General features: G+C 46.4%; 1 protein-coding gene across 3 annotated transcripts in view; it reads right to left on the bottom strand.

The window, feature by feature from the left end:
• ITGA9 (integrin subunit alpha 9) overlaps positions 1–15,671 on the bottom strand; it is a 357,221-nt gene that overhangs the window by 140,953 nt on the left and 200,597 nt on the right. The window lies entirely within an intron of this gene.

Raw genomic sequence — 15,671 nt, 5'->3', positions numbered from 1 at the left:
AATCACCAATGTCCAAAAAAGTTAACCATACATAAAAGGTACAATTTTGAATATATTTAAGAAATCAAATCTAGCCTTGTTTTATATTTTAATACACTCTCGAATGGAAGGAGCTGTTATTTTTGGCCGACTATTCATCCTGTACTGTGGTTATCCTACAGCAGGCCCCACACAAGCCCAGACCTCCAACAACCCCTGTGGTTTACAGTCTCATCCCAGAACTACCTGCTCTAACCCATTTGACCATCCTCATGCTGACCTGCTCCGGATCCTCGCATTTCACATCCTACGACACATTTCACTTTGTTCGAAACTCAGTGCCTCATCTGGGACCCACCTGCTTGTCAGGTGTGCTCAACCTACATACCTCTGCCACCATTCAGCTTCTCCATCTGACTTCGGTTTCCCTGGATACACAACCCAGTTATCTGGCCGGGCTTCACCTGAATTCCTGGGTTGATGCACTTAGCTTGTCCCAGACTCCCACCAGAGCCTATCTGGGCATGTGTCCACTTTCAAATTCCCTTTGAAAAATCTAAACAGGGAGTTCCCTGGTGTCCAGTGGCTAGGAATTCATGCTTTCACCAATGAGGCCCAAGTTCAATCCCTGCTCTGAGAACTAAGATACCACATCAGGCTGCTGCATGCCGGCAGTAAAAACAAAAACAAACTTCTATTTAAAAAATTTAAACCGCATCAACCTACATTAATTAATTCTTACTTGCTTTATTTATTTATTTTACTTTTTAGGTCCATACTCCTCAGCACATGGAGGTTCCCAGGCTAGGGGTCGAATAGGAGCTACAGCTGCCGGCCTACATCACAACCACAGCAAGGCAGATCTGAGCCGTGTCTGTGACCTACACCACAGCTCACAGAAACTGCCAGATCCTTAACCCACTGATCGAGGCCAGTGATCAAACCCACATCCTCAGGGAGACTAGTCGGATTCATTTCTGCTGCACCATGTCAGGAACTCCCAACCTGCTTTTGCTTTAAAGCCAAAACTTTAACAAGCTTTAACATTCATACTGTTTATATCCCCCCGAACTACACAAACCAATAATACTATGCTAAATAGAACATGCTATCTGTATGGCTGTAAGTTTTAACCTTCTCTAACAGTGGGCTATTTTGCCACAGAGTTTGAAATGTGCTTCACATCTTAAAAGGCTTTATAAATCCCTTCTAATCAAGCAAAACAGACCCACATGGCTATTAACTCCAGGCAGAGATCACAGGGCACCTCTGTAAGGCATATCCACTAAAGCTTACAGTGGCTCAGGGAAATGATTCCTGGGACTGAATTTCTGCTTTAAAAATGCTTATATGAAACCGGAAATACCTCTATCTCCCTGTACACAATCCCCCACCCCAAGATGGTTTTATGCTCACAAAGTAAGAGAAAAGCATTTACTTAGGTGATCTGGGCTAAAGTAGTAGTTTCCCTAGCAACATTCAGATCATTCCTGTAAATACCTGTTTCTTTTTTTTTTCTTTTTCTTTTTGTCTTTTTAGGGCTGCACCCAAGGCAGTCTAATCGGAGCTGTGGTCGCCGGCCTACACCACAGCCACACCAACCTCATGTTGCTCACAGTGGGATCTGAGCCGCGTCTATGACCTACACCACAGCTCATGGCAATGCCAGATCCTTTACCCACTGAGCAAGGCCAGGGATCGAACCCATAACCTCATGGTTCCTAGTTGGATTCATTTCCACTGAACCATGATGGGAACTCCTAAATACGTGTTTCTTAAAAAATAAAATAAACAACAGGAATTTCCTTTGTGGCTCAGTGGTTAAGGAACTCGACTAGGATCCATGAGGTTGCTGGTTCCATCCCTGGCTTCGCTTAGTGGGTTAAGAATCTGGTATTGCCATGAGCTGTGGTGTAGGCCGGCAGCCGTGGCTCCGATTCAACCCCTTCTACTGGGAATTTCCATATGCCACGGGTGCAGCCCAAAAAAGCGAAAAAAATAAAAATGAAAATAAAAATAAACAACAGGTCTGTATCCTCACTGACTATGCTAGCACTGATGTGGTCCTAGTTCCGGCTCATTCAATAATTCCTTTAGTGATAGAATCAGTATTTGCCTCAGAGGCCACCCTCTTTCTAATGAGGCAAACATCAGAAGCCAGAGGGACCTCCTTGTCTCTCCAAGCAGCTCAGACTCCTTCCTCCTGCTTAACTGTGAAAAGAACTGCTGGTTCCCAGCTAAAGAGGAATTCAAATCCTCATCAGCCTCTACTTGAGGGGTAGTTTCCGGAATCGCTAAATCTCAGGACATCTGGAACAAATCAGGTCCACTCACTGTAACAACTGGATTAAAGACACACAATACTTTGGGGGGCAGAGGAATTCTGCCCCCCTATCCGCAGCCTGCCCAGGGGTCTGATGTCATGACGGGGATGGTGTGCAGCAGCGTTTGACTCGATCAGCAGTGGTGAGGGGCCACCCTGTGCCACCCACACGCTGCCCGTTAAACCGGACCACAACACACTCAAAATGCAAGGAGTGGACCTGCATTTCATGCACCTTCTCAGGCCAGACAACTCGAGAGAGCCCAAGTCAGTAGGACCACCATGGTCCCTCCACAAATAACTCTGTCAAGGCCATCACTGTTCCCTGTTTCTAGCTCAAGAGCCAAATGGGGGATGTAAGTGGTCACAGACAATAAAGCTTTCTTTTTTTTTGGCCATGCCCACAGCATGTGGAAGGTGCCAGGCCAGGGATCAAACCTGAGCCACAGCAGTGAAGATGCTGGATCCTTAACCCACTGCAGCACCAGAGAACTCCCAATAAAGGAGACTGAAATTACACATCTCCCTGGAAGTGGGACCTTCTTCCTGTGACGTGAGCAGCCACAGGGGCCTGGGGAAAGTGGCTCTTCCCACCTGGGTCCCCGAAGGTAGAAACAAAGAACACCTGCGCCAGACGCCGCCCTTCAAAGACCACAAGTGTGCCCACCTGTCCACAGAGTGGCCCCTGCCTTCATCATCAGGCCCAGTTTCTCTGCTTTGGGTCTGAAGCCTGGGTTTTCTTGGGCTCATCAAAAACTCTGACAGCCAGTCACCTGGGTCTTTAATGAACCCCAAACAAGGACTGAATGTTTACTTCATGATCAGTGTATCACCGAGGCTGGGAGCTACAGAGTCAGGGAAAAACTTCCTCCACTGGATTCTAAGTTTGGTCTCACCTTAAAAACAAGAAAAAGGTAATATGACACCAGCCTTAAAATGAAGACTTCATAAAAGTCTTTTGTCTACTCCAAGAAGCAGAGCAAAACGTTTGTTTTTCCAACACGCACCTTTCCCCCAGTCAGGAAAAACATCTAGAATAGGAACTCTGAACCTGTTTTTGTGCCACCAGATACTTGTGGCAGTCTGGGGACATGAACGGACTCCATCTTGAGGTGTTTTTAAATGCATAAAATGCAAAACAGAATTACGAAAAAACCAGCTATACAAACCACAGTGATAATCATATTAAAAATAGGTAGTTTACTAATACATGTTCTTTTTAAAGGAGCACTGAGTAAGTTTTGGTGCTGGATCAAATGACTATCACAGCTCTGAAGGAGGGACAGATGTGAAGGATGTCTTGAAATACCTGCAGGCTGGAATGTGATATGAAAATACACATGATTTCTACATGTGACAGTCACAGGTCCTGCTAATGTCACTGGGCTTTGTCGTCTACAGTCATAATTGACCATGATGCTAAATTTCACTTTGAAGTCAGTGTAAATAAAGCGTGATCATTTTCCTACCTAAGTTCACCGACCACCAGGCTCTGTCCTACAGACGGGAAGGAGAGGCCAGGAGGAAGGAGGAAGGGATGGCATCCTCAACTCTGACACCAGGAGGAAAAGTAAAAGGGCATTTCTGGAAGGTGAGAATACGAGATTTGTAACTGCCATGGGTTTTATCCACCTCAGTCTCACTATCCCAGGTCTAACCATGAACCATCTTTGAATGTGTCAAACCCCAGGGAGGCTGGTCAGGGAGGTGCTTAAATCTGAATTTTCCCCTTCCCGCCTCAGGAGATTAAGTTTTCTGTGTTCTTCCAACACAGAGAATAACTTTCTTCCAGAAAAAAAAGGTTTTTTTAAATGTTACTTTCTTTTCTTTTCTTATTTTTGTCTTTTTAAGGCTGCACCTGCGGCATATGGAGGTTCCCAGGCTAGGCGTCTAATTGGAGCTACAGCTGCCGGCCTGCACCAGAGCAACAGCAACCCCAGATCCAAGCTCTACACCACAGCTCACGGGAACACCGGATCCTTAACCCACTGAGCGAGGCCGGGGATTGAACCCGAAACCTCATGGTTCCTAGTTGGATTTGCTTCTGCAGCACCATGATGGGAACTCCAAATGTTACTTCTTTTTTTTTTTTTCATTCTTTAAGAAACACAATTGTGGACTGAAACAATGTAATTTACCTCTTGTTCAAGTCTCATCATCACAGAAAATGTTCTCAAAAAAGCACCCAGCCAGTGCTCCTGACCAGGAAGTCTGCTCACCCTACCTGAGTATCTTTTATGCCCTGAGGACGGTAACTGCCTTCCTCTCCACAGGGAATGCCACCTATCACAGGGCACCCTTCTCCTTTTTCCTTTTATCTATGTTTCTGGATAGTCCTGTGTCTTTAAAAACAAAGTCCTGGGGAAGAATCAACCGGAAGTAACCCTAAAAGACACAAATTTCCACTCACCTCCTGAAAGGCTCTCCTACCCCTTACTCCACAGGCCTTGTTTTTGTAGGGTTTTTTTTTTGTTTTTGGTCTTTTTAGGCCTACACCCATGGCATGTGGAAATTCCCGGGCTAGGGGTCAAATTGGAGCTACAGCTGCCAGCCTACACCACAGCCATAGTAATACCAGATCTGAACTGCATCCTCAGCCTACACCACAGCTCACAGCAATGCCGGATCCTTAACCCACTGAAGAAGGCCAGAGATTGAATCCTCATGAATACTAGTCAGGTTTGTTACCACTGAGCCACTATGGGAACTCCAGGCCTGATTTTTAAAAATCCCCAAACCCCTCCAGTTACAAGACAGCAGATGAAGAGGCTACTGGCCACTGTTGCACCCACTCATATCTGATAAGTACACTGAATTTGGTTTCCTTTTGAAACTCACAGCTCTGAAAAGGAGTCAGACTTCCTGGCCAGCAGACCTAAGAAGGAACAGACAGAATGTGAGGTATGAATTCTCCAGTGTCCCAGGTGGGGTTCCCTGGCAGCAAGGATGTGGGTGGTTGTTGGGGATGCCACGGGAAGGAGGATGGAGCAGGGAAGGGTCTGAGCAAGGCCGTGAGCTTGGATAGATTCTAGCCCTGACCTGATTCACAGGGGCCTCTGGAGCATAAAACACAGCGTGAAATTACCCACACTGGAGGCAGGAGGCTGGCTTTCTCTCCCTCAATCAGCCAGTCACTGGCTGAGGGCTGCCCAGGGTGGGTGTAACCTCCCAGGAGGCAAGGGCCCTCTTCCAGATCAGAGGAGGGGCAGCCATGAGCCCTTGGCATCCAGCACCTAGTGGCAGCTGGGAATGGGGCACCTGCACAATAAAAGGGATCTGGGCGTGACACCAACAGTGTCCACCCAGCCTCGTCATTTTTGGATCAAGATCACCTGGAATGGAGTCAGGGAGAAAGGCTCCTAAAATCTAGAAGTTCTTTCCCTAGTACCTATCCTCTCACTGCAACGACAATGAGCTGGGATTTACGGGCACCTCAAGTTTTACCCAAATCTGTCCCCTTGGCCCTGAAGGGTGGGGTGGGGGCCACCAGGAAGAAAGCCAAAGGACCATCCTTCTGCAGCCATGATTCTCTTTGCTTTACCAACTGAGGAGAGAAGCAGGGCCGCTTTTCTGATTCGCCTGAGGTTATGTCAGGTGGCTCAGAACAAACTTGGGAGAGATGCTAATAAGAGGGTGTGTGCAAGAAAAGTATGTACGGGGGTGAGACTGACTTCAGAAAACAAAACAACTGTGTGTCGTTGGAATTTGGCTTTGCTGACGGTAACTAACTCTGTTCTGGAATGGGTGCGTCTAGTGTTCGTGGCAAGTGACCAACAGCACAGTCACACAGAATAAACTGCAAAAATCTTACGGAAAAAATAAACCCAACAGCACATGGCTCCCCATTTGCTCTTGATCTGAGAAGTGAGGGATCTAGGTACTTCATTCCTTTTTTTTTTTTTTTTTTTTTTTGGGGCCATACCCACGACACGTGGACGTTTCTGGGCTAGGGAGTGAACCTGCACCACGGCAGTGACCCAAGCCATAGCAGTGACAAAGCTGGATCCTTTAATCACTAGGCGACCATTATATTCTTTTGCTAAGTCCTTTTCTTAGGTTGAAGATCCAGTGAGAAGGAAAATGACAGCCATATCATTTTGGTTCTACTAGAAAGATGCTAACACACAGAACCTGCAATGGTTGGCTCTATTTGGAAGCCAAGGAAAATATTACCAATAATATATTTTTAGGTACTCCTGTGAAGCAGGTCCAGCCTTCCCAAGTGGCTGGGGAGGGTGCTATGAGCATGGTCCCAGACTCTTCTATGGTTGCCATGGATTCTCCTTCAATTCTGTCTCAAGGCTTCTCTATGGATTCCCCATCCTCTTACCATCCAGATGGAAAATCTCAGTCAAGGTCTGCTCAGCAGGGGTAGGGCTGTCCCTGAAGCTCAATATTCAGAGGGATGGAGCTCAGCTGCTCGAGGTTGATGGGGCCTTGCTCCGAGATGGGTCAACCCTTCAGGAAACTACATATCATATCCTCTTGGAGATAGGAAGGTAGTTCTACCTGGGTAGTAGTGTGTCACAATGGGAGCGAGAGACAGGCCAGGTCCCCAAGCTGCCATGATCATTTAAAGACAGAATCCACAGATCTAACGGCTTTAATGTTGGAGTTGGTGTCCTGAAGGTCACAACAGGTTTTTTTCCTGCTACTGCCATTGAACTTTCTTTCTGACTTTAGAGAAGTGACTGAAACTGCTGCCTATCTGCCTCTTGTTCTGCACCTGAAATGCTATGCTATCCATGAGAACCACCAACCACAAAGAAGCTGCGAGCTGGGCTTGTTTCCATCCTGCCTGAGCTATTTGTAGGACAGTGGAGTCACCATCTGTGCTCATCCCGGGGCTGGGCTGGAGCCAGGGCTGCAAAGAAGCACAGCTGTGTGGCCCAACTCCACCCAGGTCCCCCACCCCCACCTCCGGCCCCGGATGATGGAGGGAGCAGAGGTCTGAGCCTCTCTGCCTGGGATGTGCCCTGGACACTTCCCTTACCTGTGGTTGTTCTGGCCTCAGGAAAACGGGAACAAAGCTCCTAGGCCTGTACTTGGCTCATGGTTTTTGCGACAGCCCAATGCCCAATGCCCCAATGCCCACGTGGTTATGTCCCAGGGAGAGACAGGGAAAGGAGTAAGATGCAAAGGCACCAGGAAGCCAAGTCACCACAGCAATGGAAAACATTAGAGGTTTGGGAAAACGTGGAAAGAAAACACTCCTGGGAAGGTAGAGGGAAAAAAGCCTTGGCATCTGCAGATGGAATAACACTCCTGCTGGCAATTCCAGAATGAATTCAGTGACGAAGGTGCTTTGAGAAAGCGGGTGTGGCAGACATCGTTCGTGCCCCTGCCACCCCCCCCCCATTCTATCTCCAGTGCTCTCACTGATGTCTGGCTACCAGTGTCTGAATCTTTGCGGCTGAGGGCCTTTCTTCAGAAGCAGACATGGCCACTGTCTGTCACGGGCTGGATGGGCCCTCCCAACCCCAGAGGAGCCCTCCACCAATGACTCTCCATAGCTGGTGTACAAACACCCTGGCCTCTTCACTCCTCAGAGGCAATAATTGTGAGTGTGAGTCTCCCACTGGTCCCCACTGTCTCCCTGCAGGATAAAGCTCCAGTATCCCTGTGGCAGCGGGCCATGATGGGCTGATTGATGGGCTCTCTCTATTTATGTCCTTTGTCTTATGACACTGAAGTGCCTCCCATCAAGAAGCAGAGTTTGGAGCTCCCTTGTGGCTCAGCAGGTTACGGATCTGGTATTGTCACCATAGCGGCTTGGGTTGCTACCATGGCACAGGTTCAATCCCTGGTCCGGGAACTTCTGCAGGCCAAAGGTGCAGCCAAACAAAGAAAAAACAAACAAACAAATGGAGTTTTAATTTCCCTATCTCATGAATCTGGCTGATCCTGTGACCTTGCTTTGGCCAACAGAATGTGGCAAAAGTGACAATGGAACTGGTTTTATAATAGGCCTCATAAGGCCTTGTGCACTGTGCCCTCATTTTTGGATCTCCAAACAGAGGCTCTTAGCCAACCTGAAGTTGGCTGCAGATTCATGGAAGCCCCGGAGACCAGAAAACCTAAAAAGCTGAGCCCCAGAATCCAGAGCTGAATAAATGGTAGCTGTTTCTAGGCATGAAGTTTCAGGGTGATTTGTGACACAGCAATAACTAAATTGATTCACTGGTGTATGGTGCACCCTTATGGGTAGACTTTACTCCTCTACCTCTGCTCCCTGTACTTCTCAGATGACTTACACTCAAAGCCTTGGCTCAGGGTTGGCTTCAGAAAGAACTCAAACTCAGACAGGGCGGAGGGCCTCGTTCCTTGCGTTTCCAGGAAACGCCCTCATGTTCCCATTATTATAATGATCGCAGTAAATTACAAGGACTGTTTTCACGTTTGTTTCCCCTACTAGACCAAGAGCGTCTCGATGTGGTAGCTTGTCTCTCTTTGCCTCCACTAAGCCTGGTACATCCATAGCAAGCTCCCATCGATATTTGCCACAGAAATGAATATATCAGTGGGGTAGCACTTCTTGTCAGGTGAGGAGAAACATTCTGGAAAAGTGCTGCACCCCTTCAGTACCTCTTTCGGTGTGTGGGTGTCTCCACTTGCCTTACTCTACTGATCACCTTCCCAGGGGGTTACACCCCACCCTCTGCCTAGGTGACTCCTGCAGAAGGCCCACCCACACACCCATTCATCCTTGATGTGGTTCTGAGTTGTGAGGGAGACACCTACTCTCTCCTTTAGGGAACCCTCATCAGAGCAAGGGAGGGAGAAGAGTGAGGACGAGGACTCCCTTGACTCTCCATCAAAAGGATCTATTCAAAAAAAAGGGAAAAGAAAAGAAAGGAGTTCCTGTTGTGGCTCAGTGGGTTAAGAACCCGACTGGTATCCATGAGAATGTGGGTTCGATCCCTGGCCTCGCTCAGTGGGTTAGATCTGGCACTGCCCGCAAGCTGCGGTATAAGTCGCAGATGCGGCTCAGATCCTGGTGTTGCCATGGCTGAGGTGTAGGCAACTGCAGCTTCAATCTCACGCCTAGCTTGGAAATTTCTACATGATTCAGGTGGGGCCTGAAAGAAAGAAAGAAAAAGAAAGAAAGAAAGAAAAGGTTCTATTCATTGGACCATTTCACCTTTCAAGAACATATCATTGAAAAAAACTGTTCCAGTTCCCAGAAATTCCAGAAATAGCCATACAAAAGCCAGCTGCTCCCAATCAACAAACTTCTTTTGTACTTCCCTCCCCGCCCCCTAAATCAGGGGCAGACAGTGAAGGGGGAAAAAAAGAATGAATCACATGACTAATATTCTGGCAAGAGCAAAAGCTTTCCAGGTTCTGATCGGCTCCCACTCACCTTCCTTCATAAAACAACAACAACAACAGCAATAATGGTGATGATGTCATATTTGAGGGAACTGCTGACAGGCCAGCCACAAGCTCATGGTCAAAGGTGAGGCCCTCCAAGGTGAGAAAATCCAGCCTACGTGGATTTAGAATGTCCTGACTCGATGCTTGAACTATCATTTTGACCCAGTAGGACAGGTGTCTGTGGTTTCCAGAGAGAAAAGCTCTTTGACAGCACCTCATGTGTCAGACAGCATGAGGGAAGATGAATGGGATGGATGGAAGCCATCTTTGAGGATGGATGGTTTCACCCATCCACCTCCTTTCTGAATTGGGGCTTTTCACACAGGGAAGGACTTCCCCTGCCCCCAGCTGCTCAGCCTTGGTCTTTCTGGTCCAGAGCCACTGATGATCAGCCACTGACACCAGTAACTAGGAAGAGAGCAGGATGCCGAACTGGACATTCCCAGCTTTAACCCTACCCCTGATGACCACCATAAGCCCTTGAACAAGTAACCTGCCTTCCTGAGCCTCTGCAACCTCCTGCTAAAAAGAAGGTAGTAATATTTACTTATTTGAGTGTCAATGACCCAATTAAATGAAACAATAATGCTAGCTCTCATGTGCTGCGCGCTGACTATATGCTGAGATTTTGGAAGCACTTAAACAGGTTTTAATTCATTAAATACTCAAGACAACTTTGTAAGGTGTTGCTGTTACCTCTCCCATTTTACAGATGGGGATATAGAGGCACAGAGGTGTGAGGCAACTTGCCTGAAGTTGGACAGCTGGTAAGACACTACAGTGGACTCTATAGGGTACTGAGTTCATGGTAGGACCTCCATAAACAGGCATCTCTTCCCCTTCATGAAAGAGGACAACTTTAGTTCCACCCTGTGCTAGGTAATTGATGATCCTGGTCACTCTGCTGCTTTTATGAAGCTCAACAGGGAGTTCCCTTCATGGTTCAATGGAAACAAATCCACTAGTATCCATGAGGATGTGGGTTTGATTCCTGGCCTTGCTCCGTGGGTTGGGATCTGGCATTGCTGTGAGCTTTGGTGTAGGTCACAGACACAGCTCAGATCTGGCATTGCTGTGGCTGTGGTGTAGGCCAGCAGCTGTAGCTTCCAATTTGAACTTCCATATGCTGCAGACAGAGCCCTAAACACCAAAAAAAAAAGTGTGTGGGGGGGGACAATTTGTTTCCAACTTGAGATGGCTCTCTGGGGCTACTGATCTTCCTCTCGAAGGCTGATCTTTCATGGATGGAGCCAAGGGTGTTGGGAAATGTCCCACCCCCACCACAATAACAGCATTACTAAAGCTACAATCATAGGACTGTTATATGTGGCCCACTAGATAGTTCTTCCAAGTTCATAACTATTCTTCCTGTGCCTTTTCACCTTCCTGAAGAGGTCTTTCATTATTGGAGTTGGTTAGCCAGAAGGCACTGAAATTTCCACCACTCTCCTATGGGATGCATCAAAAATTTTTTTTTCTTTAACTCAACTGCCATACTGTATACTTCTCTTTTCTTTATCTTAATCACATGTGATATATTCTTAGGTACTATGAGCAGTCAGACAGATGAAGCAAAACACAGTCACACCATTTTACAAATGGAATATTCAGTCCCATTTAAAAAAACCAAACAGCTTTCTCCCTATCCCTGGACATTCTGGAAATGGCATGTTTTGGAACTAGGCTCAAGACTATTAAAGACTGTGGACTTTTAATTGAGGAGTTGATTGTTTTAAGAGACAACAGGCCTGCCAGAACTCATGCTCTCTGGAGAGAAAAACAAAAACATCCACGAGTCCCAGTCACAGATAGCATTTCCTGGCTGGATCCTGGCCACTCGGGGTGACTCAGTCAGCCTCAGATGTCTTTCCCTCTGTCTTCTGAAGACACAGGCTCCTCAGTCTGGTGGTACTGGCTGCTTCCCACCAGGGCGCCTTGTGCTGTGCTATGTATCCACTCATCGGAGGGGGTTCTCTGCTACTCCATGGCTCTCTAGCTTTTCAGTACAGCTAACAGGAGAGCTAGGCTCTAAAGACAGCAGAAAAGGCAAAAATTGTGTTCAAATGGCCCTTTTGAAGCCCTTAGGGAGGCACTACGTGGAGACCAACACTATATCTCTCATAAGTCCAAGCCTGCCCGAGACCAGGGGTGGCTGCTCCGTGGACCCGAGCCAGGAACTACAATGACAGAGTCGTTGACTCAAAACTCAAGCTGGCCCATCCTTCACTAAATGGAACAGAGAACCCAGTGAGGCAATGACCCACAGCATCTCACTCTCAATCCCCTTCCCCTCCTTTCTCTCTCCCTTCCCCTTCCCTGCCCCTCCCCTCCCCCACTTCAGTATGCCTACCTGCATTCTTTCTAAGGTTAACTGCATGCAAGCTCTGCCCTACCCCCAGAGCTCTACTCTGCTTTAGGATGAAACCCAAACTCAAAATATGTCACAATCTGGTCTGTCTGCCTCTCTCACTCTTGCTCTAGCTCTCTTTCACTCACTCTCTCTCTCACACACACACACACACCCCCCTCAAACATCTTTGTTTCAAGCATTTTTGCAGCAAACATTTTCAGCACAAAACTAAAAGGCCATAAGGCCACATAACTAAAGTCCATTTATCTTTTTTGCTATGAAAGATAAAAGAACTGGTTGATCTATATTACATAAATCTTAGCCTTCATAATGGTCTATATAGTGACAAGTAGACAGGCAGTCTTGAGGCAGTAGATGATAAAAGCTATATATATTGGCTTGACAGGAAACACAGTGATAAAACTTACTGAAACTATGAAATAAGAGAGTAAAGCCAGCTTGCATATTATACCAGACAAAGCTAACATATCAGTTTGCAAATGCTTTAGTGCAAAGCTGGACCCACCTTTCCCACAGAACCCTGGAGTGTCTATCAGTGAATAAGTGACAATATGCTGAGAATACACAACAGTGTAGAGGCTTTCACGACACGACACGAAGCTCAGGTACAAAAGTGCATCTTAGTGTTTGGAAACTGATCCTCTCTCCACGGAGAAAAAAATCTTAGCAAAAAAAGAAAAAGTGCGATGCTCAATGGGCAAATGAATCACATTTTAAATGTATTCACGTATTTTGTATTTCGCAATAAAGTCTTTTCAGTTTTGTTATTCATTTTTCATGTTTCGTTATGGCCTGTCTAATGATGTTCTTTTACTTTTTATCTTTTAGAGCAAAGGTGCCTTACAGTCAATGAGTTACGCAGTGAAAGCTCAGCAAAAACGCTTGTGGCTTGTGTGTCTGCAGCAGAGACGCTCATGGCAAAAATACTTCCTGACCACCTCCTTCACTCCGGATATCTGCAGGTCTGCAAGGAATCCTGCCTTCTGCACCACTGCACCTCCGCTCACATTTTCCCTCTGCCCAGAATGCCTGCATCCTCCTCATTCCTCTTAATTCCTCCTCTTGGAAGCCTCTCCAGGGCCCTGTGATGACCCACCTCCCTCTTCCAGCAGTGACCAGGCACTGACAGCACCCAGCCATACTGGGCGTCTCCGGGGAGAGCAGAGCCTGCATGCTATTCATTTCTGCAACCTAGTGCCCAGTTCTTCCCTGACCTGAACAAGGAAGGAATGTACATCCCATCCCAGGCAATCCTGAATCCAGAAAGTCACACGATAACCAAAGCAACTCAATCTGGTTCAAACCACCAAGGCTTGGTCAACCAAATGCAGACCTTGGCTTCCAAGAGCAGTTTTCTGACTGTGCCTTCTCTCACTTTGTGCTTAGTTCTCCGGAGAGATCTGGGGAAATTCAATGTAACTGAAACCTTGGGCTTAGTTCTCTATCTCTACTTATCCAACTACCAGTTAGCGTTTCTCTGATGGCTCCCTTGGGGACAACTATGGGCCCAAGAGTCTCATGAAGCTTTGTTTAATGGGGGATCTGGCCCAAAGGCTATTTTGTGAGACCAAGCGGCCTCCTAGGAAATAACTCATCCCAGGGAGAGGCTCAGAGCTTTGGTCCAAGGACATTGTTTCAGAGATTTGGAAACTCTCCTCCCCCAACTCTCTAGGTCTCATGCCTGAGTTGTAGGAAGATGGAATTGCAAGAGAGGCTGAACTAGTCCCCAAAAGTATAAGGCACCAGGAAAGTGACAGAGCCACCCTGCTCTTTACATGGTAGAATAGATTATATTATGTTTTTTTTCCATTTTTTACACCTCTCTATATTCATCTCCTTTGCTATATGACTCGCAGGTCCTCTCATTTTCTCTCATTTGAGATTATTTTCCAGTCCCTTGACTTTGAGTTTGGTCATATGATTTGCTGTGACCAACAGAATAAGGTTGACGTAAGAATGCATTAGTCCTGAGCCTAGGCCTTAAGAATTATCACATGTTTCTGTTAGTCCTCCACTGTGCCATGAGAAGCAGCAGCCCAGGCTAGCCCTCTGGTTCCAGCAGGATAATGAACAACATACAAAGCATAGCTGAAAGGGGTCATCTTCTTCTAGTTGGGATACACCTACCTGCTGCTGCACCCCAGATGTGTAAGTGAGTCAGCCAAGATCCAGCTGAATTCAGCCTGGACAAGCCAAGCCTCAGCAGACTTGTAGACCCAAGAAAATAAATGATTGCTGTTTTAAGCCACTGAATTTTGAGTGGTTTGTTACGCAACACTTTTTTGTGGTTCTAGCTAGCTGATACATACGGGAGTCTGGGCCCTGGCCACCATACCAGTTGTTCTAGTATTATTGATTACTGGGTGCAAAGAGCAGACCTGGCTCTGACCAATATTCTTGAGAGGCCAGGGTGGAGCAGTGGTGGCAGCTTTAGCGACAAGTTGCCTTATTGACATAAGCCTTAGGTTTTATATCTTAACATATCAAAAGCATAATGCAACAGAGATGAATTTGACCATCCACTAATAGGCAGCAAGAACATCAGGACTTTTCTAATATTTAACCTCAGAGCAAGTGAACATTTTCCCACCAAATGAAGCTTTCCATGATCCAAAATAAATTTCTACCATTTACAGTCTGCCTCAAGATAAAACAAATCCATATATTTTTAAGTGACTTTTTCCCTAAAGAACTTTTTGGAAGACCCTGCTAAAACTAAAAGTCATGATCTGATAACTTATGAACTTTCTTTAGAACTGGTTTCTCTAATAGTCCCAGGAGGTCCTTCTTATTAATGTTAAAATAATCCAGTATCTACTCATCAGTTTGAAATAATTTTCTAAGCTTGGCAAAACATGAGCTACTTTAATCTTCCACTCTTGTCCTAAGCAAAAGTAATGATAATTAACACTTAAGAGGTTTGGATGAGTATCTGTGTTTTTGTGTTGGGGGTGGGGTTACATCTTCTTTTCCCCCAGTAAACACAAACAAAAGAAGACAACTCTTAGTATTACTTCCCTGAGATGAATAATAGATTATTTATCACTGGAAGTAAAAGTGTCCTTGTGTGGTTATTGGTCCATGATGGGATATTTCTTTCACTCCACCCAAACTTAACTCTCATGGTCAAGGGACACAGGGCAGCATTTTTGAGAACAACTATCAACACTAGACATTTTTGAGAAATGGTAATAAATAGTATACAGGCTAAAACAATCTCTTGGAACGAATTGTCTTGAAAGGACCCCATTCTCTGACATGTGGCTTAACGTCCCAGGACCAGCACCTTCATCCCAAAGGGAGTCTAAAACAAAAGGTGGGCAGAGAGGAAGGAGAAGGCCTTTCCAGAAGGTTCACCTTTAGCTGGGGGTTCACCTGGGAACCGCTGGTGAGGTGGGAGGAAGCCCTGCTCCAGGAGAGAGGCTGCCTGTTCCCTGGGTCAAGATGGCCACCTCGCTCCTCCACTCCTCCCACCGCAGAACCATTGGTTGTTAAGGCAGATGCCACTGCTACTACATGCAGAAAAAATAAAAGCAATCTTTATATAATAATACATGAATCATATGAATTGTCCCAAACAGTTACATACTGGCAATTTCATATGGTTCAACTTCACATAAG

The sequence above is a fragment of the Sus scrofa genome, chromosome 13 (genome assembly GCF_000003025.6).
Source record: "Sus scrofa isolate TJ Tabasco breed Duroc chromosome 13, Sscrofa11.1, whole genome shotgun sequence".
NCBI lineage: Eukaryota > Metazoa > Chordata > Mammalia > Artiodactyla > Suidae > Sus > Sus scrofa.
The sequence above is the reverse complement of the archived record's forward strand: the minus strand, read 5'-3'. Positions and strand labels throughout refer to the sequence as shown.